Source organism: Capsicum annuum, chromosome 5 (genome assembly GCF_002878395.1).
Source record: "Capsicum annuum cultivar UCD-10X-F1 chromosome 5, UCD10Xv1.1, whole genome shotgun sequence".
Lineage (NCBI taxonomy): Eukaryota > Viridiplantae > Streptophyta > Magnoliopsida > Solanales > Solanaceae > Capsicum > Capsicum annuum.
This window is the reverse complement of record NC_061115.1, coordinates 173,830,712-173,857,151: the sequence shown is the minus strand read 5'-3', so window position 1 is coordinate 173,857,151 and position 26,440 is coordinate 173,830,712. Positions and strand designations below refer to the sequence as shown.

The 26,440-nt window shown below is 34.0% G+C and overlaps 1 pseudogene; it reads right to left on the bottom strand.

The window, feature by feature from the left end:
- Nucleotides 1-2,941: 2,941 nt before the first annotated feature.
- Nucleotides 2,942-26,440, bottom strand: part of LOC124898556 — a 40,222-nt pseudogene continuing 16,723 nt past the window's right edge.

Sequence of the window (26,440 nt, the reverse complement as noted above, 5' to 3'; positions counted from 1 at the left end):
TAAGCATAAATCAAAGTGTCGATCCATTTACATATATCACTAGAGCATCTTTCGAACTATCTTCCAACTCCAAAGACATAAAGCACCTAACTAGTTGTGCTTGAACAGAAAAAATCATGCATACGCATAAACACCCCAAAACAAGTCTTGCTAAACATCTGAAACTGCGTACCAAAAAGTTTTTCCTTCAAATTTGCTACAATGTTATTGTTAGAATAACAACACATGTGAGATGATTCTGAAGGAAGTTCCTTAACATAATATCGCACATTCTGCATATATAAACATACAGTAGCATATGAATATCATACAATAAATAAAAATACAAATACAGTAGCATATGAATATCATACAATGAATATAAATACAAATACAATAGCATATGAATACAAGGAATATACATACAGTACAGATAATTATTCAGTACACATTAATGGGATAAATACTCATACATAAATATATGCATACAGTACAGATAACCATCATTCAGTACACATTAATAGGACAAATGCACATACATAAATACATGCATACAGTACCAAATATGCATACAGTAGAGATAACCATCATTCAATACACATTATAGAACAAATACACATACATAAATACATGTATACAATACCAAATATGCATAAGGTATAGATAACCATCATTCAGTACACATTAATGGGACAAATACACATACATAAATACATGCATACAGTACATATAATGATCATATAGTACACATTGATAGATAAATACATATACACACATACATGTATACAATATCAAAAAAATACATACAGTACAAATAACAATCATTCAGTACAAAGTAAATGATTGAAAAACAAAGTAAAAAATTGAAAAACAAAATTCCTCTTTCACCAACTCATTATCATCATTGTCCGGACTCAAAACATCATCTGTAACTTTTCTTTTATGCCCAATACCTCTAACTTCTTCTGAAAGCAATGCATCTTTTTCTTCTATTTGAGAAATTCCTAAGTCAAATGTTGGAACCGTATGTGTATCAAGATAACTACGTGATATACTTCTAGTAACCATCTTCATAGGAGTATTATCCATCATTGCTAAATCAAAATGAATGATCTACAAAAAAACTAACTATTCAAATTATAAATTAATCAAATACAAATATAAGTAGGTTAAAACTAACCTAAAATATGAATGTCAGTTGACTGATTATAAGGATTTATTGATTGTTATCGTGAGATAGATGTGGATTGAAGAAGAAACCGCTTGTAAAATTGAGAATTTAGGGGTAAAGAGAGAGTGATTTGGGGGTAAAAGAATAGAGTTGGTGAATTCAGTAAAGTGAAAAAAGTATCGTTGCTTTATTGGTTTAAAAACTTACGCGTGTCAGAAAGTGTAATTAACTTAAAACTTATTCACATGTCTGACTACATAATGTAATTATGGAAAACTTAAGCTTTAAGTGGTAATAAAAGCTCAATAGTGGCTAATTCGGGTAGTTTCCCCTAAATATTATGGTTGTCTAAAATAATGACTCGGGAATAGAATTGACTAAGCCTTATTAATGGCCTATTACCAACGGCAAAAGCTAGCAATATCAGAAAATAACAATTCTTTTTGAAGTGTAAAATATTTTTCCAACAGATTTTAAACTCTATTTTTCTCTACTGCCCCAATTAGATTAAGAAAAGAAGAAAATAGGATTACTTACCAGTTTACAATTAATCCTATTCTATTTCATCCATCAACTTGTGGCACATAATTAAAAGAAATAAAAGTGAAATAAAATATCTTTCTTGATTAGAAGTTAAACCAATGTTAATGTCGTTGAACTCAAAAGGAGGTTCATTGTGAAACTTGACTTTGGCATATACTAGGTCTGGATGTTAGGAATCATATAACGCCAAGTTCAGGACTTAACTGTTGAAGTGCCTTTTGGGTTAAAACCTAAAGGATAAACCCGTGAAGCCCCAAGATTGGCTTAGAGCATACAATTCCTTGACAGTAGAATCTTGAGAATAAAGAATTTCTTGATAGGGGACACTGATACAAGCACAAGGAGCACCAAGAGTTCAAGCTTTTGTCCAAGGTTCAAATTTTGGATTGAAGACCCTTTTGGATCCTTTTCAAGCATTGTTCATGCAAATGGGAGCTTATGAGAGCATGATTCCTTCAACTAAGGGAGTGCATTTGCTAAAACGTGAAGAAGAGCTTTGAATACACTCCAAGGCAGCCTTGAATACACTCCAAAAATGCCTTAAATTAGGGATATTATGGTCTTTTGAGACTACCTTTTTACACTCCAAAGGAGCAGCCTTCATTAAAGTATTTTAGATATTATCTTGTAATAGTATAAATAGACATTTAGCTTTCATTTTTTATAAGACTTTGATGAATTAAAAAAGAGTATTACTCTTAGTGTAGTTTATTTCCTTAGTGTAGGGTTTGGAAAAACCATCTTAGTGTAGGTTTTGTAAAAGACATCCAAACTTGAGAGATTAATATATTTGATGGATTTCACTTGTGTTGATCAATTGGCAAGAAAGGTGTGATTGAGGAGTGTGAATTTCTTTGGTCCACCTAAGAGTGAGGTTTGAACTACCATTGATGAGGTGTGTTTAAATGTTTGATACACTTTCTTGTGCTAATCATTGATGATAGTAAGGGTCTCATTGCCTATCTTTACTTTTATGCATCTCTTCTTCATCCCCTTTCTTATTGTGTTGTTTTCTTTGTCTTGTGGTTGCTAATTTTTGTGTCTTGAGTCCTTAATTTCGTGAATTAGGTTTAGATATTATATCAGGATATATTTTACCCTAAAAAAAGCATAATGGAGCATTTGATTCGAAGCCTTATGCCTAAAGGAGAAAATCTATATATTGAAGAAATGGCATTTTGTAAACAAAATTACCAAAATCAAGATTGCTAGCTCCAATATTCCATGACAAATTTAAGAAAAAGAGTTCTAGTGACCCTGGTTTAGATTGGACCAATATTCATCTTCCCATGCTTCCACTTGCTTTATGGCATTAACTTGTTGTTCAACAAATGCCTTAAGTTGTTGAGGGTCATAAGGCGGTGAAAGGATACAAGGATCAATATGACTAGGAGATTTCTCTAAAGCTTCTTCCATAAATTCCCCCCATAAACAATTTGTTGGGTTCAAGGTGTATGTGAATAGAAAATGGAGGAAAAATGGTGGAGAGAAGGGAGACACCATTTTGGAAAGTGTACTCCCAAATTAGAAAGTTCACTCATTTCTCCCACATTGGTGGGAGAAGAGAACTTGTTAGTGTTTATAGTGAGAAACACTAACTCTACATGGTAAGTGAGGCAAGAAATAAGAGATACCTCGCGGCGGCGGCGGCGCTCGCTCGGCTTCGACTTCGGATTTGGATTTGAATTTAAATTTGTCAAATGATCGATTGATGAGATCTAATTTTTTATACAAATTTAATCCAAAATTCCAAAATCTGAATTTCTCCAAATGTGGGCGCAATTCGAATGCATATGTAATGCACATCACGAAGGAATGCAACCCTTAAAGAAAAGGTACACTATTTTGAAATACGACCAATCTGTGCACGTAGATCAGAAACTGCGGATGCAGTCCAAACGCAGATGCTCACTAGAATCTGCAAAATGTCATCTGCAGCCACACTTTGGATGCATTCCTGGTGTAGTTCCAACACAGATACGTGACTGTTACAGAAAAGTGCCTTTCTGCTGAGCCAATTCATTCTTTCAGAAAGGATACACTAAGGATATAAATACCTATTATTTTCCTCAGGTATGGATATGAATTTTGACAGCAAAAACACTTCCAACTTAACAAAAACTCTGTGTGATCATTAAGCTGTTGAGTGAGTTGATAGAATCCGATAATTTGAGGTACCGCTATTGTTCGGATTGTAGGCCATTTTATCCTGGGAGGAATATTCCATAACCTCGGGTACAGTGAGGGGAATTATTCCTTATGGACACTCTGTGAAGTCGGGGGACTTGGCCTTAAATTCTGTTTCATCTATTTTCTGAAATCTAATACACTTCTTGGATAGATTATTAGTAATCTTGTGTTGAAGGTGTTAAAGAACTTCAAAGGTGTTCTTGTTTATACATGAACTATTTTTGAAGTTGGTGTTGTATATATGTATAGATTCGTGTACCCGAAATATGCATGAATTGATAATCTGAAAGAATAATTTTACAAAATCTGTATTGCTTGTTTTTGGAGATTAAAGCTGTAAACTTCTTCTCCTATTGAATTTAACTAGTGATTTGAATACATAAAATCTTCATCACAAGTTGAAAATCACTTGGTTGATGATTGGAAGTCATAAAAACTTCATTGTTAACTAGAAAAAAGAGAGGTGTTTAAGTTATTGCAACTTGTTAATAAGTAGTATTCTGAAAATACTAAATTTTATTGTCTTGTGGTGACAGGAAAAATGACTAACAAAAGTCAAATGCAAGATGCGGCTATGACTGTAGGGGCAACTAGTATTGCCTCAACAAGTCAAGCAAACGCTCCGCAACCAATGGCACCTGTGGAGAAGTCCAGAAAATTTGCGGGCATTGACTTTAAGCGATGGCAACAAAAGATGTTATTTTACCTCACCACTCTATGCCTTCAAAGGTTCACTAGTGAGGATGCTCCTACGATGCCCGAGGGAACCTTGGACAAAGAGTATTTTATGATTGTAGAGGCTTGAAAACACTCGGACTTTCTTTGCAGGAATTATATCTTAAGTGGTCTCCAAGACGACCTCTATAATGTTTACAGTGGAACTAAGACATCGAAGAAATTGTGGGAGGCACTAGAACAAAACTACAAGACAGAGGATGCGGGAATTAAGAAATTCTTTCTTGCAAGGTTCCTGGACATTAAAATGATAGATAGCAAATCAATTGTCTCTTAAGTGCAGGAATTACAAGTAATCATCCACGATCTCCCAGCGGAAGGTATATATTTGAAAAATATCTTTGAGAAGCTACCACCTATGTGGAAAGGCTTCAAAAACTACTTGAAGCACAAATACAAGGACATGACTGTCGAATATTTTATTGTCTGACTGCATATTGAAAAGGATAATAAGGCTTCCGAGAAAAGGTCAAAAGGGAATTCTACAATTAATAGAGCACATATTGTAGAAGATGACCAAAATAATTCTAAGAAATGAAAGAAAGTTGAACAAGGAAGCAATCAACCTAAGAAGAAATTCAAGGGAAAATGATTCAATTATGGCAAGATTGGCCATAAGTCCACGGATTGTCGTGCCCCGAAGAAAGATAAGAAAAAGGACCAAGCTAATATAGTTGAGTCCAACAAAGAAAGTGTTGATCTGTGTGCTATGTTCTCAGAATGCAACTTGGTAGGGAATCCTCACAAATGGTGGATGGATTCTGGTGCCACCCGCCATGTTTGTGCCAACAAAGAGTTTTTTTCGTTATTTGCTGTGACTTAAGTAGAAGAAATGATCTACATGGATAACTCCGCTACGGCTAAGGTCTAAGGAACAGGAAAAGTGGGCTTGAAAATGACTTCAGGAAAGGTCTTGATACTTAGCAATGTCTTGTATGTTCTGGAGTTACGTAGTAACTTAATTTTTATTTCACTTCTAAAAAAGAACGGACTCAAATGTGTAACCGTTTCTGAAAAATTGTAATTAGCTAAGGAGAAGTGTATGTATGAAAAGGCTATCTCACCGAGGGCCTTTATAAGATGAATGTAATGAACGTTGAAATCAATAAAAATTTAAATTCTTCTTACTTGCTTGAGTATTATAATTTGTGGCATGAACATTTAGGCCATGTTAATTACAAAATGTTACAAAAACTGATTAACTTAGATGTTTTGCCAAACTTTGAGTGTAATAAATCAAAGTATCAAACGTGTGTAGAATCAAAGTATGCAAAGCATCCTTGAAAGGAATTCCAATCCCTTAGACTTAATACACACTGATATTTGTAATATGAAGTCAACACCATCACGTGGTGGGAAAAAGTATTTCATAACTTTTATTGACGATTGTACTAGATACTGTTATGTCTACTTGCTAAATAGTAAGGATGAAGCAATAGATGCATTTAGGCAATACAAAACTAAAGTTGAAAATCAGTTAGAGAAAAGGATAAAAATGATAAGAAGTGATAGGGGTGGAGAATATGAATCTCCCTTCGCTGAAATATGTGTAGAAAATGGAATCGTCTATCAAACTACGGCCCCGTATTCACCTCAGTCTAACTAAATTACGAAAAGAAAAAATTAAACATTGAAGGAAATGATGAATGCCTTACATATAATTTCTGGTTTACCACAAAACTTGTGCGGGGAGACTATCTTTACAGCCAAACGTATGCTCAATAGAGTTCCTCATAGTAAGACATAATCAATTCCTTATGAAAAATGGAAAGAAAGGAAACCCAACTTGAAATATTTCAAAGTGTGAGGGTGTCTAGCAAAGGTCCAAGTTCCTATGCCTAAAAGGGTTAAGATAGGACCTAAGAGGGTAGACTGTGTGTTCATAGGATATGTTAAAAGTAGTAAAGCATGTCGGTTTTGGGTTCATAAATTCGAACATCCGGATATAAATGAAAATACGATAATTAAATCGGACAATGCTGAATTCTTTAAAAATATTTACCCGTATAAAACTAGGCATGAACAGCCTAGTGGGGGGTCTAAACAACCTCGAGATGAACTAAGTGAGAATGTACATAATGAAGAGAATCCAAGACGTAGTACACGTCAAAGAACGTCTACTTCGTTTGGATCAGATTTTGTAACATTTCTCTTAGAAAATGAGCCTCAAATATTTATAAAAGAGATATCATCATCAGACTCATCCTTTTGGAAAGAGGCAGTCAACAGTGAGATTTATTCAATCTTAAGCAACCATACGTGGGATTTGGTTGACCTTCCTTCAGGAAATAAACCTTTAGGTTCTAAATGGATCTTTAAAAGGAAAATGAAAGCGGATGGTACTATTGACAAATACAAGGCAAGACTTGTAGTAAAAGGCTTCAAACAAAAAGAAGGATTTGATTACATTGATACATATTTGCCAGTAACAAGGATAACATTGATTTGAATGTTAATTGACTTGGAGGCGGTATATAGTCTTGAAATTCATCAAATGGATATGAAAATTGCATTCTTAAATAAAGAATTGGAGGAAGAAATTTACATAAAACAGCCTGAGGTTTTTGTGGTTCTAGGAAAGGAGAATAAGGTGTGTAAACTTATTAAGTAGTTATATGGACTAAAGCAAGCACCTAAACAATGGCATGCAAAGTTTGACCAAACCATGTTGGCAAACGGGTTCAAGATAAATGAATGTGATAAATGTGATTATATTAAAGACACTCCGAATCACCAAGTCATTGTTTGTTTATATGTGGATGATATGTTGATCATCAGTAAAGATATTTCTGACATAAATACAACAAAATGAATGCTCGAGAGTAAGTTCGATATGAAAGACCTTGGAGTTGCGGATGTGATCTTAGGAATAAGAATTCATATAACTCCACAAGGGTTGGCATTGTCACAGTCTCATTATATCAAAAAGGTACTTAAAAATTCAAGTATATGGAATTCGGTATTGCCAAGACTCCATTGGATGTGAGATTTACACTTTGAAAGAATAAAGGTGAAAGTGACTCAAAATTGGAGTATGCAAGAGTATTGGGATGTTTAATATATATAATGAACTGTACACTACCAGATATAGCAAGTTCTATTAGTAAATTGAGTTGGTACATGAGTAATCCCAACAAAACTCATTGGATGGCAATGAAAAGAGTTTTGGGGTATCTTAAATACACTCAAGACTGTTCCTTGCATTATAATAAATATCCCGTGGTACTTGAAGGATATAATGATGCAAATTGGATCACTGGATCGAACGAAGTAAAATCCACAAGTCGATATGTATTTTCTATCGGTGAAGGTGCAGTCTCTTGGAAATCATCCCAACAGACTTGTAGTGCTCGCTCTATAATGGAATCTGAATTTATCGCATTGGATAAAGCTGGTGAAGAAGCAGAATGGCTCCAAAATTTCTTAGAAGATATTCCTTATTGGCCCAAACCGGTGGCACCAGTATGTATCACTGTGATAGCGAAGAAAAAATAGGTAGGGCAGGGAGCATGATGTGTAGCGGTAAATCTCGTCACATAAGACGAAGACATAATACCATTAGAGAACTTCCCTCAAGTGGAATTATCACTATTGACTATGTAAAGTCAAAGGATAATGTGTCGGATATACTTACAAAAGGCCTATCTAGAGAAGGAATGGAAAAGACATCCAAGGGAATGGGTTTAAGGCCTAGGACAAGTTAGCATGGCGGTAACTCTACCTAGCAGATTGGAGATTCCAAGAGCTAGGTTCAAAGAGATCAAACAAAGTTATGTCTGACAGGTTCAACATTGTCAATTAACCAACCCATTCTCATGATGTAGAAAATGTATAGTAAACAAGGATAAGACTAAAGCGAAAAGTCTTTTAATGATTATCTAAATTTAGAAGATTTGACCAAATAGTTTAATCTACAGGACTGACCGTTTAGAAATAACCTATGTGAGGGCGAAGTGGAAACGGCTTCAAAGAGAATGTTAGTAAAGGCCTATTCTCTAAGCTTTCATGAAACTGGGACGTGTTCATGGATGAAAAGAACAAAATCGTGAGAACCATAAATAGTAAAAGGTTGGTTGTGTGACATGTGTTGTCTAGGTGTACATTAAAGCTCGACAGTTCAAACATATCAAATTTACCGATTGACCGAGTGCATCCGATGCATGTGCACTACAAAAATTTCAAAGGGAAACTACTTATCTAGATGTAATCAGTCTTTGCTAAATGATCACATGCTTGTCCGTAATTTTTTTGAAAGATAGTCATTCCCCATTCATGTGGGAGATTGTTGGGTTCAAGGTGTATGTGAATGGAAAAATAAGGAAAAATAGTGGAGAGAAGGGAGACACTAATTTGGAAAGTGTACTCTCAAATTGGAAAGTTCACTCATTTCTCCCACATTGGTGGGAGAAGAGAACTTGTGAGTGTTTATAATGAGAAACACTAACTCCATATGGTAAGTGAGGCAATAAATAAGAGATACCTTGCGTTGTCATTGTCATCACTCGCTTAGCTCGTCTTCAGCTTTGGATTTGGATTTGGATTTGAATTTGTCAAATGATCGATCGATGAGATCTAATTTTTTAGAAAAAATTTATTTAAAACCTGTTTACAAGTGATAATTTAATCCAAAATTCCAAAATCTGAATTTCTCCAAATGTAGGCGCAATTCCAATGCATACACAATGCATATCACTAAGGAACACGACCCTTCAAGAAAAGGCACACTGTTTCAAAATGCGATCGATCTGTGCACGCAGATCAAAAACTACTGATGTAGTTCAAATGGAGATGCTCACTGGAATCTGTAAAATATCATCTGCAGCTGCACTTTGGATGCAGTCCTAGCACAGTTCTAGGAAAGATACATGACTGTTACAGAAAGGTGCCTTTCTGCTAAACGAACGCATCCTTTCTAAAAGGATACAGTTAAGGCTATAAATACCTGCTATTTTCCTCAGGTATGGATATGAATTTTGACAGCAAAAACAGTTATATACTTAACAAAAACTCTGTGTGATCATTAAGTTGTTGAGTGAGTTAGCAAAATTCGATAATTTGAGGTACTGCTATTGTTCGGATTGTTGGCCATTTTATCCTGAGAGGAAGATTCCATAACCTCGGGTACAGTGAGGGGAATTATTCCTTAAGGACACTCCGTGAAGTTGGGAGACTTGGCCTTAAATTCTATTTCATCTATTTTCTGAAATCTAACACACTTCTTGGATAGATTATTTAGTAATCTTGTGTTGAAGGTGTGAAAGAACTTCAAAGGTGTTCTTGTTTATACATGAACTATTGTTGAAGTTAGTGTTGTATATATATACAGATTCGTGTACCCAAAATTCACATGAAATAACATAATCTGCAGGACATGCCAATGATTCTGAACAAATTTCAATAGCATTTGGAGGAACAATTGGATCAAATTTTTGCAACTTTCCATATTCATTCAACAGATGGTATATGTAATCAAAGATGTTTTCCATCTTCATGAATGAATTCATTGCCTACCTTCCCTATTTCTTCTGCCTGTAAATTCTCAAATTTCCATAAAGGTTTGTTAAATTAAACAAGTATTATAAAGAAATTGATTAAAAGGGTATATACTCTATCCAACTCAATTTAAATGGCATGCTTTCCATTTTATCTCACAAAAAAGTCACAATTTCTTATTAAGAAATAATTCAACTTTAAACTTCTTATTGCCATGGGAAAAATCTCAAATAAGTCACTGAACTTTCTAAAATGGCTCAATTATGTCATATGTTAATAATTGAGTTTATTTATGACATTATTGTGACACATTTGGTTCATTCGTGTCACTAACCACTAACAAAACTATACTACTAAATTTGGCCACGTGGCATTATCGAAACTATATTTTACTTACTAGCCCCTATCCATTTTACAAGTGACATACCTGAGCTATTTCATCAAGTTTGCAGCACGGGACAACATACTTTGAACAAAGAGTATTGAAGAAGTCCAACATTAATCAATTTTAGGATAGATGATCTCTTTATATGGATTGGACAATTATGTTCCTAAGCTAGCTTTGACGTTGTATAAGGCCAAGATTTATTTCTTTATGTGAGATCAAAGTAGAGGTGGAGCCATTCTAGTAATAGGAGGTTCATCCGAACTCCCTTCGATGAAAAATTATACTAATAATATATGATAATATATATATATATATATATATATTGTAGATCTTGAACCCCCTTTGATGAGTTTTTCTTCAGATTTTGAATCCTCTCAACAGAAAGCCTCGCTCTGCCTCTTGATCATTGTATTACTCATCCATATTTACAGGTGTGAGAATTAAATTAAAGTATAGTGTACCTTATGGGTGTGATTGTTTCCCCATTGCACAGCAAACTTGAGAGATTAGCACTTATGGGTATCATTAATAGGCCAGTAATGCAGCTGTGGTATATTCTTCTTACGAAGAAATCATAAAAGTGAGACTTTACATATAATGTTGGTGAATCTCTCGCAAATACGTACTTCTCACTAACTGACCATGCCTATCCTTCTACATATATTTTGTATATACATATATATATGCCCTTTCTATAATTTTATTGTCGTTCTCTATAAATTATAGCCACTAACCTTTCTCATCTTCTCTGATAAGGACGCCTCTTAGCGATCCTCCACCGAATCCTCTCAATAAAAGCCCTCAATTTAGTGGGGGTAATCCCCTACCTATCTCTGCCAATGGCTATCACCAATCTTATGCGTCCTCTCTTACAGAACCCTCCTCTTCTGCGACTCCAAATCATCAAGAGAAAGGGATGGTGATGGCTCGAAGGTCAGTTCACAACAAGATGCCTGCAGTGATCTTTAAAGCATCTGATTACTATGGAATCATGGAAACTCCGTGTAAAAGAACGATTGTCGATAGGTTCTTAAAATTTCGCCCCTAAATAGATATTATTAGATCTAGGTTTTCTAAGAAGTTTCTGTTAAAAGGGTCAGTCAAGATAGGTGTTTATGATAACTTCAATATTTTCATAACTTTCAACAATGATGATGATTTTAACTTAGTTCTTTATAAAAGGGTGATTGAATTAGATGGGTATCAAATTTGGTTGCAAAAGTGGACTCCGAATTTTAAACCAGAGGAGGACATTTCTATAGTTTTGATATAGGTTTTACTCCCAGGTCTTCTATTCTATATGCATGACGGGCACCAAAACAATGAATAGGCCAAGTATGGCAAAAAAAGAGGGTTGAAATCAATCTTCTTAAGCCCCTAATTCACAATGTTTGGGTGGGTACGGAGGATGAAAACTCTCCATTGAAAGTTTTTTCACAAAAGATCGAGTATGAGAGTATTCTAAAATATTGCAAACACTGTAAGAAGCTTGGTCACTCTATAATCAATTATCGTGTCTTGGAAAAGAAAAACGAAACAAAAAAGAAAGAGACATAAGAGAAAGCTCAACAGACACATAGACTTGATTAAACTTCTACAGAAAAACCCAAGAGTATTACAAACAATCATGATGAGTTACAAAATAATCCAAATGAGTGTCAAGAAACTCAAAATATAGGGAGAGATCGATTAACAATGCCCCCTCAAAATGAAGCTTTAGAGATAGAAGTGAACCCCCTAAAGGGACTTACCTGACAACTGGGAACATATTTGGGATTGATAAGCCTCATCCTACTTCATTAGCTGGATTTGTCAACCAAGAGGGCATCACAACAGTGAATAACATTGAGGAAATCAAGAACAAGCCAACAAATAAATTATGACACATGAAGTGCCAAAAGATAAATCCAATATTGCTATGTATGAATGAGGAAAGGATCTTGCAAAGGATAATAGCAACAATATCAATGATGAAGTTGGAATATAAAAGAGTCTACAGTTCCAGAACCAAATAACGCTATAACCATAAAAAAAACAACTAGGAACTCCAAATAGATATTCTTGATGGTGAATGGGAAGAAGTGGGAAGTAAAAAAAGCAAGAAGAAGTTAGGAAGGAAAGTTGGATCTTGTGGAAGGGCGCAAGAACCTGGGGAAATAAGTGAGGAAGCAGTTGTTGCTATCACATAAAATAGCTTTGATGAGCTAATGGAGGAAGAAGAAGAATAGTTAGTTAGCACAGGTAAGTCCAAGCCAAAAGGTAACAACAAAAAGAAAAATGTTACAGATGATGAAGACTCAGAATCCTGAGATGAATGGGCCGACAGAACCTCATCTGAAGAAAAGGACACTTCTAAGGAGTCTTTAGGAGAGGAAGGAGATATACCAGATGAAGTAAAATAATGCACTTATATTGGAAGGAAAGATAATAGTAAAATAATGAAGGATAAAGAAAAGAAAAATATATTAAGGCAAACTCTTAAATACAAAAGTGAGCTGGATGCCACGGGTATTCATAACACAAGGAGTTAAAATGGGATCTTGAAAAAAAATCTAAATAATCTTTCAATGATTAGAGCTCTCAATTGGAACATAAGGGGTATGAAGTATCAAGCCTCAATAGAGAGGTTAAGATTCTTGATTTATAGTTATAAGATCTCTTTAGTTGCGATTCAGGAACAGTTTGTTAAAGAGATAAAAATTAAGAAGTACAAGAATACTTTGGATATGCATAATTGTTTTGCAAATTGTAGCAACAAGATTTGGATCTTCTGGAAACATGGCTTGGATTGTTCGATCCACTCTAGTGAAGAACAAATGACTACTTGTAGGATTTTATGGAAAGGTCATTACTTTTTTCGATCAATAGTGTATCCTAAATCAACTACTTTGGGTAGGGAGGATTTATGGATGTACATGAGAGCCTTTGCTACTACTATCTGTTCTCCTTGGGTGGTTACTGGTGATTTTAATAGTATACTAAGTGCGGAAGAAAAATTAGGGGGAAAACCCCATAAACTTAGCAAGAGTATCCCTTTTATGAAGTGCTTATATGACTGTTCTCTTATTGATATTGGCTATACTGGTAGTAGTTTCACCTGTGTAATGAGCGAAAAGAGCAAAGTATTATCTGGAAGAGGTTAGATAGAATGGTTTACAATAAATCTTGGAATAATAGATTCTCCCATTGTAATGTTCATCATCTTCCAAGAGTTGGATCTGACCATTGCCCTCTACTAATCGCTTTCGGCAACAACATTGACTATCATATAAAGTACTTTAGATTTATTAACTTCTATCCAGAATATGATGATTTTCAGAACATCATCAGAGATAGTTGGGATAATCAGATTAATGGCAATATTTTATGGCAGGTATATCAGAAAATGAAGCATACTAGCAGAGCATTGAGTATTTGGTCTAAACTCAATATTGGCAATATTTTTTAGAAAACTTAACAGCTTAAAAAATAGGCATCACAAAGTGAGAAAAAATACATGACTACACTGGACCCAACTGACAGAATAAATATGAATAGAATCAAGCTGAATTGATCATACAACATAAATATGTTGATATATTCTGGAGACAAAAGGCAAATCTCAAATGGAATCTAGAGGGAGATGAAAACACTAAATACTTTCACTCTATTATCTAAGAACGAAGAAATTTTCTTCAAATTCATAGAATCAAGGTTGATGATGACAATTGGATAGAGGGTGAAGAAGAGATAGGCAAAGCTGCTGCAAAATTCTACAACATCTTTTTTCCTAGGGAAATAATATGGTGGACAACAGTGTTCTAGATCTTATTCCTCAATGTATTAAAGAAGAAGACAATCAAACACTGGTTGTGGAGCCTACTGATGGGGAGATTAAAGAATCTTTGTTTGGTATTAATCTTAATAATTCTCCCGAGCCAGATGGTTTTAGTGCACTTTTCTTTCAAAAAGTCTGGGATATCGTTGGACGAAACATTATTCATCTAGTCAAAACAGTGCTCAAATGCCTAAATACTTTACCAACACATGTCTGGTTCTACTTTCTAAAGCAGAGTCACCTTAAATTTTCTCTAATTTTAGGCCTATTAGTCTTAGTAATGTTACCTAGAAAATTACCTCTAAAGTCATGAACCACGGGCTCACTCACATTCTCCTAAAGATCATTTCTCACAATCAAAGCAGTTTCATCAAAAGAAGAGAAATTGGTGAGAATGTTCTAATGGAACAAGAGATAATCCATGAGATTAAAAGAAAGAACAAAGGGGGAAATATTGTCTTTAAGATTGATATGAATAAATCTTATGACAAGTTCTCGTGGTAATTTATCTGTACGGTTATGAAAAGGATGGGATTTAATGATAGATGGATATACAATATGTGGAATCTCTTATCAAATAATTGGTATACTGTTATCATCAATGGCAAAAGACATGGTTTCTTTCAATCCCAAAGAGGAGTCAAACAGGGAGATCCTATATCACCTTCTCTTTTTATAATAGCTGCAAAAGTCCTTTCTTTAATTCTTAGTGAACTCTCTAAAAATACTTTTTTCAATGGTTTCACTATGAATACCATTGGATAAAAAATTAATCATTTATCTTATCTTGATGACTTAATTATCTTTGTTCAGGTAAAACTAAAATGCTAGAGTTGATCACAGATTGCCTAAAGAAATATGAGCAGAGCTTTGGACAATAAATAAATAGAAGAAAAAGTTGCTTCATAATGGACAAGGACATATCTGATAAAAGGATCAATATAGAGTCTAGAATCCTTCAGGTGAAGAAGAAAAAATTTTCTATCACCTATTTAGGTTTTCCTTTGTTTGCTGGTACAAAAAAGATTAAATACTTTGCAGATATAGCTACAAGAATCCTCAAAAAGATAGGAATATGGCAATGTAACAGATTGTCAGCAGGAGGTAAGATTATATTAATCAAGCATGTATTGAATACTATGTTTGTATATATATTCTCTATTTGTCATCCCCAAAGACTATTATATACCAAATGGAGAAGATGTTTGCCAATTTTCTATGGGGAAGAAAAGAGGGGAAGCCAAAATATCATTGGGCAGCTTTGGATAAGTTATATTATCCTAAAGAAGAGGGTGGTATTGGCATCAGATCAATATTGGACATTTCTAAAAGCTCAAGCACCAAGATATGGTTGCAGTTTAGGACCAATAAAACTCTTTAGACTAAGTTCATGAAAGCCAAATACTCTAAAAGAATTCATCCAGTGGATAGGAAGTGGAGTTATAAGCATTCTCATAGTTGGAAAAGAATAATGAAGGTCAAGGATGAAATAGATCATTTGATATATTGGAGGATTAACAAGGGCAATTCCAGCTTCTGGTGGGACAATTGGATAGGTATTGGTAGACTTTCTCAAATTTTTAATGTCTCTACTTCCATTAGAATTAAAGTTTCAGATTTAATGCATAATAGAGAATGGAATATTAACAAACTTAACTAAGTTCTTCCTGTTGACTTTGTAAATTTGATAAAAGCAATTACCATTAAATTTTCCAATCTCGAGGACGTTCCAATATGAAAAGTCAACTCAGATAGAAAATTTACTAGTAAATCTGCTTGGAATTTCTTAAGTAAAAGAGGTAATACCTCTCTAGTTAATAGAACGGTTGGCATAACAAGAACCATTATAAGATTTTTTTTTTCCTATGGAAAGAGTTACATAACAAGGTGGCAGTGGATCTAAACCTTACTAGATTCAAAGTCCATCTTCCTTTTAGATGTTGTTGTTGCAGGTCTTATGAGAAGGAAAATGTGGAACACTTGTTCTACAATGGACAGATAGCACAATATATATGGAAATACTACAACAGACTTTTTGGTGTAAATCGGAGACATTGAAATTTGAGGTTGTTGTTGATGAATTGGTGGATCTCTGAGGGAATTAATCCAGTTCAAAAGATATTGCTACAAATTCTACCTAGTGTCATTATTTGGTACATATGGAAAGCTAGGTGCAAACATAGATTCGAGGACATTCATACGAATATCAGGAGCATTATTGTACACATCAACATGCAGACAGTGCTAATTGATAATAAATAATTTAGCGACATAAATTCATTTATGTCATGGGAGCAATTTTACAATATTTCGAAGAATGCCAAAGAAAAGAACATCTACATTCCTATCACATGGACTAGACCAAAGGCTAATTTTTACAAACTTAATACAGATGGTTGTTTGAAAGGAAATCCATGTCCGAGTGGAGGAGGTGACATAGTTAGAGATGAGTATGGTCATATGAAGATAGCTTATGGAGTTGCTCTAGGTATTCTCACTAATAACATGGCTGAAATGCATGCCCTGAAAATTGGTCTACAATGGTGTGTAACCAATGGTATCAAGAACTTAGAAATAGAGATTGATTCCAAGCTCTTGATGGATTAGATTAGTAATAATATTGATATTTTATGGAACCTGTGGAACAAGATTTCCGGCATAAAGGATATGTTGCTGCAACTGGATAATTAGTGCATACAACATTGCTATAGAAAAGAGAATAAAGTAGTTGATTGCTTGGAAAATTGGGGCCTGGAATATTAAAATATTATATGAATCACTCACCATCACAATTTTCCGAGAGAAGCCAGAGGAGAGGTAAATATGAATAGGATGAGCGTTCCATCCCTTAGAAATATTACCAAAATGAACTCTTTCTCTATGGGAAGAGGCATGCATAGCTTTTATACTTTTGATGTCCCCTGAGGGTTATGTATAGAAGAGGTCTGATACCTCCTTATGTTTTTGGGAGCTCATTAAAAATCCTACTTTACCATAGAATGGGGAGTGTCCCATTCTTAGTAGGTGAAGGGAGGCTTTCCTCTTTTATTTGTAATTTTTTATGTTAATCAAAGGCATCCACTCTCAATAGAGTTGGATGGAAAAATTTAGTTAAAAAATAAAATTAGCAAACCAAAAAGATTAAATGGATGACCTGTGGGTGCATTGATCTTCAATATTTGATTCCTTGTACTCCACTTTGGATTGACTTTTCCAGTCCTGAGATTGTCATTTGATAAAAGACAAAGAATCATGTTTATTATATAAATTAATGACAGTTCAATTTAATCATGTCAATTGATAAAATTATATTCCATCTGTCTCGATGTAACATTGTTTCTTTTTTAGTCTGTTAAAGAAAAAGATCACTTTTCTACAATTAGAAATAATTCAATTTAAAATTTTTTATTTTACCGATAATGAAATGAATTATAATCGTACAAATATTTAAGTTCTTTTAGACCACAAATATCAAAAGTCTTCTTTTTATTTTAAAATTTTATGTCAATTCAAACAATTTCACATAAATTAGAACCAAGGAGTACTAATTAATAAAATTCTGTTTCGAATTTTGAACCTATTAAACACAATGTGGCACTATAAAATGGCCGAAAAAGTATCATTAAAGGTTTGTGATAGGACCTATTCATCTTTAATTTGAAGTCTCAAATTCAAATATGGCAGTACAAATTTGAATTAACTAGTTTAATTGCACGTACCTCGCACGTGTAACTTTTGATTAATTATATACTTCTTACGTACTTAAAACTTATAAAATTCTGATACTTCTTAAATTTTTCTTATTGTAACGTTTTCATATTTATTCTAGATTTTTCAGAACTTCTTAAAATCAAATTTAGTTGATTTATAGTTATTAAACTAATGAAAAACGTATTTAGTTGTCATGAATTCTGATGTGATTAGGAAAATTTTTACCATAAATATATTTAATTAATTTTTAACACTTAAATATTGAGAAAATAGTAAAAACTAATTATGTCAATTTGTTGGGTACTATGTAGTTTTGATGATTGACAAACTGACACATGAATGGAACATGTTACTTGAGTTGGTCCACTCATAGGAAAGAAGATTTCCAGTTTCACTAATAGATGCAGACAAGATTGCTTAAAGACAGGAACGACTAAGCAAGCCTAATTCTGATATACTCAAGTTACTGATCATGTGGGGAATATAACAAGTTGAATTTGATTCAAATACTTAATGATAAGGGAAAGCAAGTTGAGTTGAAAAAGGAGTCCTACGTGAAGAAGGAGTTTCACTTCTGAGTATATCTTGAAGAGTCTTATGTGTGGGAGGAGAAAGATTCTGATAAATAAACATGTGCTGATTTAAAGAGTTGGAGTTTTACTACAACACTAAGGAGACAAGAGTTGGAATTGAAGAAGGAGTCTCACTTGAAGTAGAACTCTATGCAATGAGAGTTCTGATTAAAGGAGGAGTTTGAAATAAAGAATGACTCTTTGAAGAGCTGTGCTTAAATATGTTACACTCCTTTTTCGCCCGAAGAGATCGGGGTCGAAGGATTTTTCTAATTAAAGTGACGATTTTGAATAGGGATTATTTTATTTACAGAGTCGCCACTTGGAATAGAGCTATGGTGTTCCAAGTCACCTTTTTGAATCCCCAATCAAAAGGAAATGACTCTTTATATTGGTATGCAAAAACAGAAGACCGAGTAAGGAATTCTATTGACCGACGGAAAGGTGTGAGGCACCCCTCGAGTCTCGTGGTTCAAGTACGGCCGCTTTATTGACTTATCTTGACTTAAACTATTTTGATAACTTATGTTTATAGGCCTTAATTCGCTCATTTTTAATATCTAATATGTCTATATATATCTTATATTAAATAAATTTGAAAGTTAAATTTTAGAAAAATATTTTCCAAAGTGCATTATTGCATCCTTAAATTTTTAAATGTCTCAAAAAGATGCGTACGCCGCATTCTTTATTGAGACGAATATTTTAACGTGCCTAAGAATTTGCCTAGTGTTAAAGACGTTAATTCGTTATTTTTAAACTTTTAATAATTTTTATCTATTTAAAATGCTACATACCTTTTAACAATAAAATTTGAACAAAATTCATTTAAAGTGATATATTAATCAAATTATTTTTTATTTATTAATGGAAAAAAAATAATAATACAAAAAACAAAAATAATAATAATAATAATAATAATAATAATAAAATAATAATACAAATTCACAAAAAACTGACCATATTATTTTTTAATGTATTTTCTAAAATTAGTGTCAGTGTATTTGTGTGATGTAATGTGTTTGCAGTGAGGTATGCGTGTCGTGTGTGTGTAGTGTTGTGTATATATCTGTGAAGGTGTGTAAGAAGGAAACAAAATATGATGCCTGTGCAGGTGGATGGAAAATATTAGAAGAATCACTACCCTTTGTTATTCACTTTTTCTCATTCCCACATTCACTGTAAGAATAAATATTACTACTATCATTACTGGAGTAAACATCAATAATGGAACGATCCAATTCGTAATCACTAGTTAAAGAAAAAAAACTTTCTTATAATCCATTAAAACAAACAAACAAACAAATAAAAATCTTAATCTCACTAAAACAAAAATCAATCCAAAGCAAAACAGTAAATGGATATTTTTTAAGAAAAGCATTACATTTTTATTTATTCAGAAACTTTAATATCTATCATTAATAAAAACAAATCACCCAGATAAATAAAAAGAAAAAAAAAACTCACAATGTAACAATGGAAATTAAATACAGTAAACAAAAAAAACATCACATGTTAAACTGTAAGATCCTTAACATAACTTTAATTATATTCATAGCGAAACTTACAAAAAAAAAAAGATTTGAATTAGAACCTGTGTGATGATTTTAATTAAACATAGATTTAAGAACGTTATCCCCGAAAACTCAAACGAAAACTAAAAACTTGATCCATCACTCTTTCTTTTCTTCGTTTTCTTCTCCGCTTTTGCTTTTTTTTTTTCTCTCTTTTTTTTATTGGCCTTGTGTTTCTCCGTTTGTTCTGATGTTCAATGTGTAGGTAGAATGCTGTGTAGATTGTACGTTGGTTTTTTCTGGGGAGAAGAGTCTTTAAATAGTAGGATTCATGGGGGAACAATTTTTGTTCAGATAGGATAGGATCATTTTCAAATTTGAAATATATATATATATATATATATATATATATATATATATATATATATATATATATATATTGTTTTTAAAAGATAATAATAACAAATAAAAATAATAAATAAATAAATATAATAATAATAACTAATTAATTTTTATATTTAAAAAGTTTAAAAATAGTCAAAAATAGATATAATTAAGATAATACTAAAACTACTAACTTATTTATTTTAAAAAAATATTTTTTATTTTTATATTATTTTTTAAAAAATTGGAATAAAAATAAAATATCCTAAAATTAACTTCATTTAGTTATTTACTTTTTAACTAAAAATTTATTCAAAATAAAATAAGAATTAAAATAATATCGGATCAAATATAAACAATTAATATCGAAAAAATAAATGAAAATTCGAGGAGGATCAAAAATCACGTGTCTAAATTTTACCCCTTTTGTTTGAAATCTCAAAGAGTTTTCATACAAAAAAGTAGACAAAGAAATGATTTTTCACCCTCCGATTATTCTAAAGCGAAGATAAAATAAAATAAAAGATATGACCGAGTCCTGGTTTTGAACCGCCTACGTATTCTGGGTTTTAAGGGAATCAGGTCACATGTAGTTCACATGGGGTAAAAATATGAGAGAAAGAGATAAAGGTTGAGCGAGATTCCATCTAGTTTTCGGTTAACGACTTCTGTTTTTTACATTCAAACAAAAATAGAAAAAAAGATACAAGTAAAAGATCATATCTATACAACTTTCTAGAGTCTTGACTTGAATCTTCGTAACTTCTCAAATGATGAGAGAGTCATTATTCTGAGCTGAACTTGATACACGAAGTGTTCCTCCTCGTTGGCTTTTGGCGTTAGAAGGGAACTTGACAATTGATTTATTCTTCAGATTTTTCTTCAGGCTTGGACTTGAAAATCTTCACCCTATTCTTCAGGCTGGATCCTGGCTTGCTTTTCCTTCGCCCTGTTCTTCAGGCGGACTCCTGAACTTGATTTTCTTCACCCTGTTCTTTAGGCGGGCTCCTGGACTTCCTTTTTCTTCACCCTATTCTTCTGGCGGGCTCCTGGACTTAAAATTTCTTCACTCTGTTCTTCAGGCGGACTCCTGGACTTTATTTTTTCTTCACTCTGTTCTTCAGGCGGGCTCTTGTAATTACAATTTATTCACCCTGTTCTTCAGGCGAACTCCTGGACTTACAATTTCTTCACCCTATTCTTTAGGCGGGCTCCTAGACTTTCTTTTTTCTTCACCATGTTCTTTAGGTGGGCACCTAAACTTTCTTTTTTTCTTCACCCTATTCTTCAGACGGGCTCCTGGACTTACAATTTCTTCACCTTTTTCTTCAGACGGGCTCCTGACTTGTTATTTCTTCACTCCGTTCTTCAGGCGGGCTCCTAGACTTTCTCTTTTCTTCACCCTGTTCTTCAGGCGGGCTCCTGGACTTTTTTTTACCCTGTTCTTCAGGCAGGCTCCTGGACTTACAATTTCTTCACCCTGTTCTTTAGGCGGGATCCTAGACTTTCTTTTTTCTTCACCCTATTCTTCAGGCGGGCTCCTGAACTGGCAATTTCTTCACCCTGTTCTTCAAGCGGGCTCCTGAACTTAAAATTTCTTCACCCTGTTCTTCAGGCAGGCTCCTGGACTTTCTTTTTTCTTCACTCTGTTCTTTAGGCGAGCTCCTAGACTTTCTTTTTTCTTCACCCTGTTCTTCAGGCGGGCTCCTAGACTTACAATTTCTTCACCTGTTCTTCAGGCGGGCTCATGGACTTTCTTTTTTCTTACCTTGTTCTTCAAACGGGCTCCTGGACTTAATATTTTTTCACCTTGTTCTTTAGGTGGGCTCCTAGACTTTTTTTTCTTAACCCTGTTCTTCAGGCGGGTTCCTGGACTTATAATTTCTTCACCCTGTTCTTCTAGCGGGCTCCTAAACTTTCTTTTGTCCTCACCCTGTTCTTCAGGCGGGCTCCTGGACTTATAATTTCTTCACCCTGTTCTTCAAGCGGGCTCCTGGACTTTTTTATTCTTCACTCTGTTCTTCAAGCGGCCTCTTGGACTTATAATTTCTTCACTCTGTTCTTCAGTCGGGCTCCTAAACTTTTTTTTCTTCAGGAGGGTCCTGTCCCATTCTTTAGGTGGACCCTAATCATAAAAAATAAATTTTTATTCTTCAGGAGGATCCTGTCCCATTCTTCAGGAGGGTCCTGAGCAGAAAGTAAAATTCAATAAACACGAACAAAATTTTTGCCCCTGTTTGTACTAGAAAATTTTGTGAGCATCATCCAATTACAGTTTTTGAAAAGTACAGAAAAAGTGTGAATCAAAGCCCTGCTAAAGAAATGCATCTCGTCAGAGTAAAACTGATGACCAAAATTAGAAAGTGTGCCTCTTAAGAGTTAAATTGAAGGACTCAACTAGAAGGTGCGTCTTCTATGAGTGAATGTTCAAGTTAGGAAGTGCTTCACCTAACCAATGAAAACTGACTTATTCAGACTAGGAAGTGCGTCTCCTAGGGGTTAAATGAAATGACTCAACTAGAAAGTGCGTCTTCTAGGGGTTAAATGAAATGACTCGACAAGAAAGTACGTCTTCTAGGAGTAAATGTTCAAATTAGGAAGTATTTCAACTAACAAATGAAAACTGACTTATTCAGACTAAAAAGTGTCTCCTAGGGGTTAAATGACTCGACTAGAAAGTACGTCTTCAAGGAGTAATGGATGATGAGTTTTTACCATGATTGTGATTACTAAACATGTGTAGCAATATCGCCTCTTGCATTTGCAAAAATGAGGAATTACATCTTTTAATATTTAGGCTTTGAAGGTTTTGATTTGAAAGTAACATGTTTCCTGTTTCATCAAAGAAAACTTATGAGTTCAAAAACATGGTGACAGGTTTGTGGCTTTAGCTTTCGTGGCAAGCACTCTTGTCCTCGTCATATTTAACCTTACTTCCAACTATTAGCATCCATCACCAACTTGATGCATCATTAACCCAAACTCATATTATCAAAAGTGACTTTGAAACAAAAATAATATTTCTACTTTTCCATGCTCCCCAAATAAACCCTTTGAACCTTGGTATTTTCATGAGTTCCCAGACTCGTCCGTTGACAAAACTTTCTGCATGCCTTATTTTGGCTCACAATCATGTCTCTTTCATGTGTTGGCTTTTTATCTTGCTTTGTGCAATTGAAGAAGTTAGTAGTAAGTTTTGAGATCATTTCTCACTTGTTATGTTACAGACTCGACTCAAGGACACGAGAAAAATGACAATAATTTTTATCTAATGACAAAGATACCATAAAAAATCAAAAATATAAATATAAAAAGAAAAGAAAAAAACAATAGGCATCTTTTTTTTTTGAAATGACAAGAGAAAACTTATTTAGGTGTGGTAACCGAATCCAACAATCATGACATGCATTTTGAATTAAATAACCTGATCTACCCACACTAATCATTACAACTTTTGTCCACTTATTGAGTTTGAAATGAAATAAATCTTGAATATTCTCCCTTTAGATCACAATCCTTCTTAGGCTAGTGGCACCTTAATGGGTTTTTGTCAATGCCTATCTCATTTTCATTTCTTTCTCAGCTCACTTTGGCCTTATGGTGCCCAAAAAAGTTTTCACCATTAAGACTCTCTCATTTTTACTCATTCATTTTTTCATCTTTTTTTTAAAATAATGCCCAAAGACGAAACATCATGTACTCATAACATGTTTAGCCTTGACATTCTCAAAGATCGATCTAAAGGTCTTTTTTTTGTTGTAACTTGGCTTTTGGAAAGGGTCAGAAAGAAAGGGAGGCATGTGGCTCAAAAATTTACATAATATTGGGTGAAACATACAACTTTTGGAATCGATTTTTTTAAGGAAATAAACTTTGGCCCAGTTTCATTTCATTCTAGGTAATTTGAATTTTCTTTTGGTTGGACTGAACCCCAGAGTAGGGCTGCCTACGTATCTAGTCATAGCAAGAATCAAGTCAAACGTAGTTCAGAAATTTTGTTCTTTTGCTTGATTTTCTTTCTTTCTTTCTTTTTTCTTGACATTTTTCTTTTTTTTTCTTTTTTTCTTCGAGAGAGATATTTTTCCCGACTCCATTTTTTTCTTGACACTTTTCTGACTCTATTCTTTTCTTGACACTTTTTTTTTTGAATTTTTTTCAGACTCTATTTTGATTCCAAAAGAGGGATATAAAAGAAATAAAACAAAAACTCAGAAGGGATAACAGAGGATGACACAATATTTGGATAGCAGAATGAAATGCCTTCGTCATATCAATCCTTATAAATTCAAGTACATAACTGTAATCTAGGAATGAAACACGAAGATCATACGCATCTTTTCAATATTGACCGTGACTAAGCACATGCACGTGTGTCACTTCTTTTAAACTTGTAAACCATACAGGTCTACTTGTATTGTACTTTCCTCATAACAGACGACTCTTTTTTTTTAGCTAACTTTCTTTTGCTTTTTCTGACAATAGAAACTAGATATCCTTTGATTGATCTCATTCAAAAATGCTTGAGTTGAACCTTCTCATTGAATAGCAAGTCATTTTTTATTCTCAAAGTGATTGCCTCAAAACATTCGAGTGAGGATGTAACTAGGTCCTCAAAACATCTCAACACTTTACTTATTTTTCTTACATGTTTTTTCAATTGTATGTTCTTGATCGAATGTTTCAGCATTAGATTGGATTTTAAGATCTGGCTCAAAATTCAACATGCTTATCATATTACCAAAATCACCATAGAAAGAGCTCTTTGAATTAAAAAAAGGACAATATTTATTGATAAATAAAAACAAAAGAGACACACATTTTGTTGACAGAAAGATAGAAGGGTTTGAACAAAAATGATAAGAAAATCAGAAAAGATAGGTCCTAAACTACAACCCTAAAATAATTTGGATAAAAGAAAAAAAAACTACTAGACCTCTTCCTAGTAGGGAGAGGGGTGACTTCTCAATTTCCCAGCCTGACAATTTAGCCACTGATTTGCATATCAACATGACTAGAGCTTCCACCATTTTCAGACACATTTCCTTTAACAAATAAGTTCTGAGTCCCCATACTTGACTCATTGTTTCCCACATATCGTGCAGTACCATATGCTGGCGAAGAACTCTGTGGGACTGTTGAGGTGCCAACGTTTTTCACCACAATCAATTTTTCTTGAATCATTTTCTCTATTTCTCTTTTCAAAATACGATAATCCTCAGTACTGTGGCCTTGCATATAAGAATGATAAGCACATCGTACATTAGGATCAAAATATTTTGAATGTGGATCAGAAATATATCCAGGGATGGGAGTAATCATGCCCCATTGCCTCAATGTCTGGAACAAACTGGTATAGGACTCCCCAATTGGCGTGAAATTATCCTTTGTCTTCCTTCTCATTGCAAACTCTGGCCTCGGATGAAACTTGGATTTAGAGGCTTTTTGGTAAATTTATGAGTGTCGAGGACAACACCGAGGGTACGAGGCATGCCATTATGGATAGGAAGATGAATGAGCATACGACTATGCATTGTTCAAAGAATATTGAGGAAGTAGAATGGAATTTCTTGGATTTTGGAGAAAGGAACCTTGTTGTATGTGGTTGTGTGGATCTCATATGTAAGCTCGGGATTGAGGCTGACAGTATTGGTGGGTTGGACCTCTCAAACTCTTCTTTGGCCCTGGCATGACAATAAATGTATTTTTCTTCTTCTTTCCTTTTTTAATTTCCCTTGATCGATTGCAGTATCGTCCAAATGCTTCACAGAATCCTCATGTCCATCATGTTCCTTAAATTTTGATATCTCAAAGCTTTGAAGAAGGTTGACACTTGAAGACATGACCTAGTTGACACTTGAAGACATGCCCCAGTCTTTAATGGTGGGAAACAGAGGAGAGGGATGCCCACTGGCCCAAGCTTGATACATTTCCATCATTTGTTGC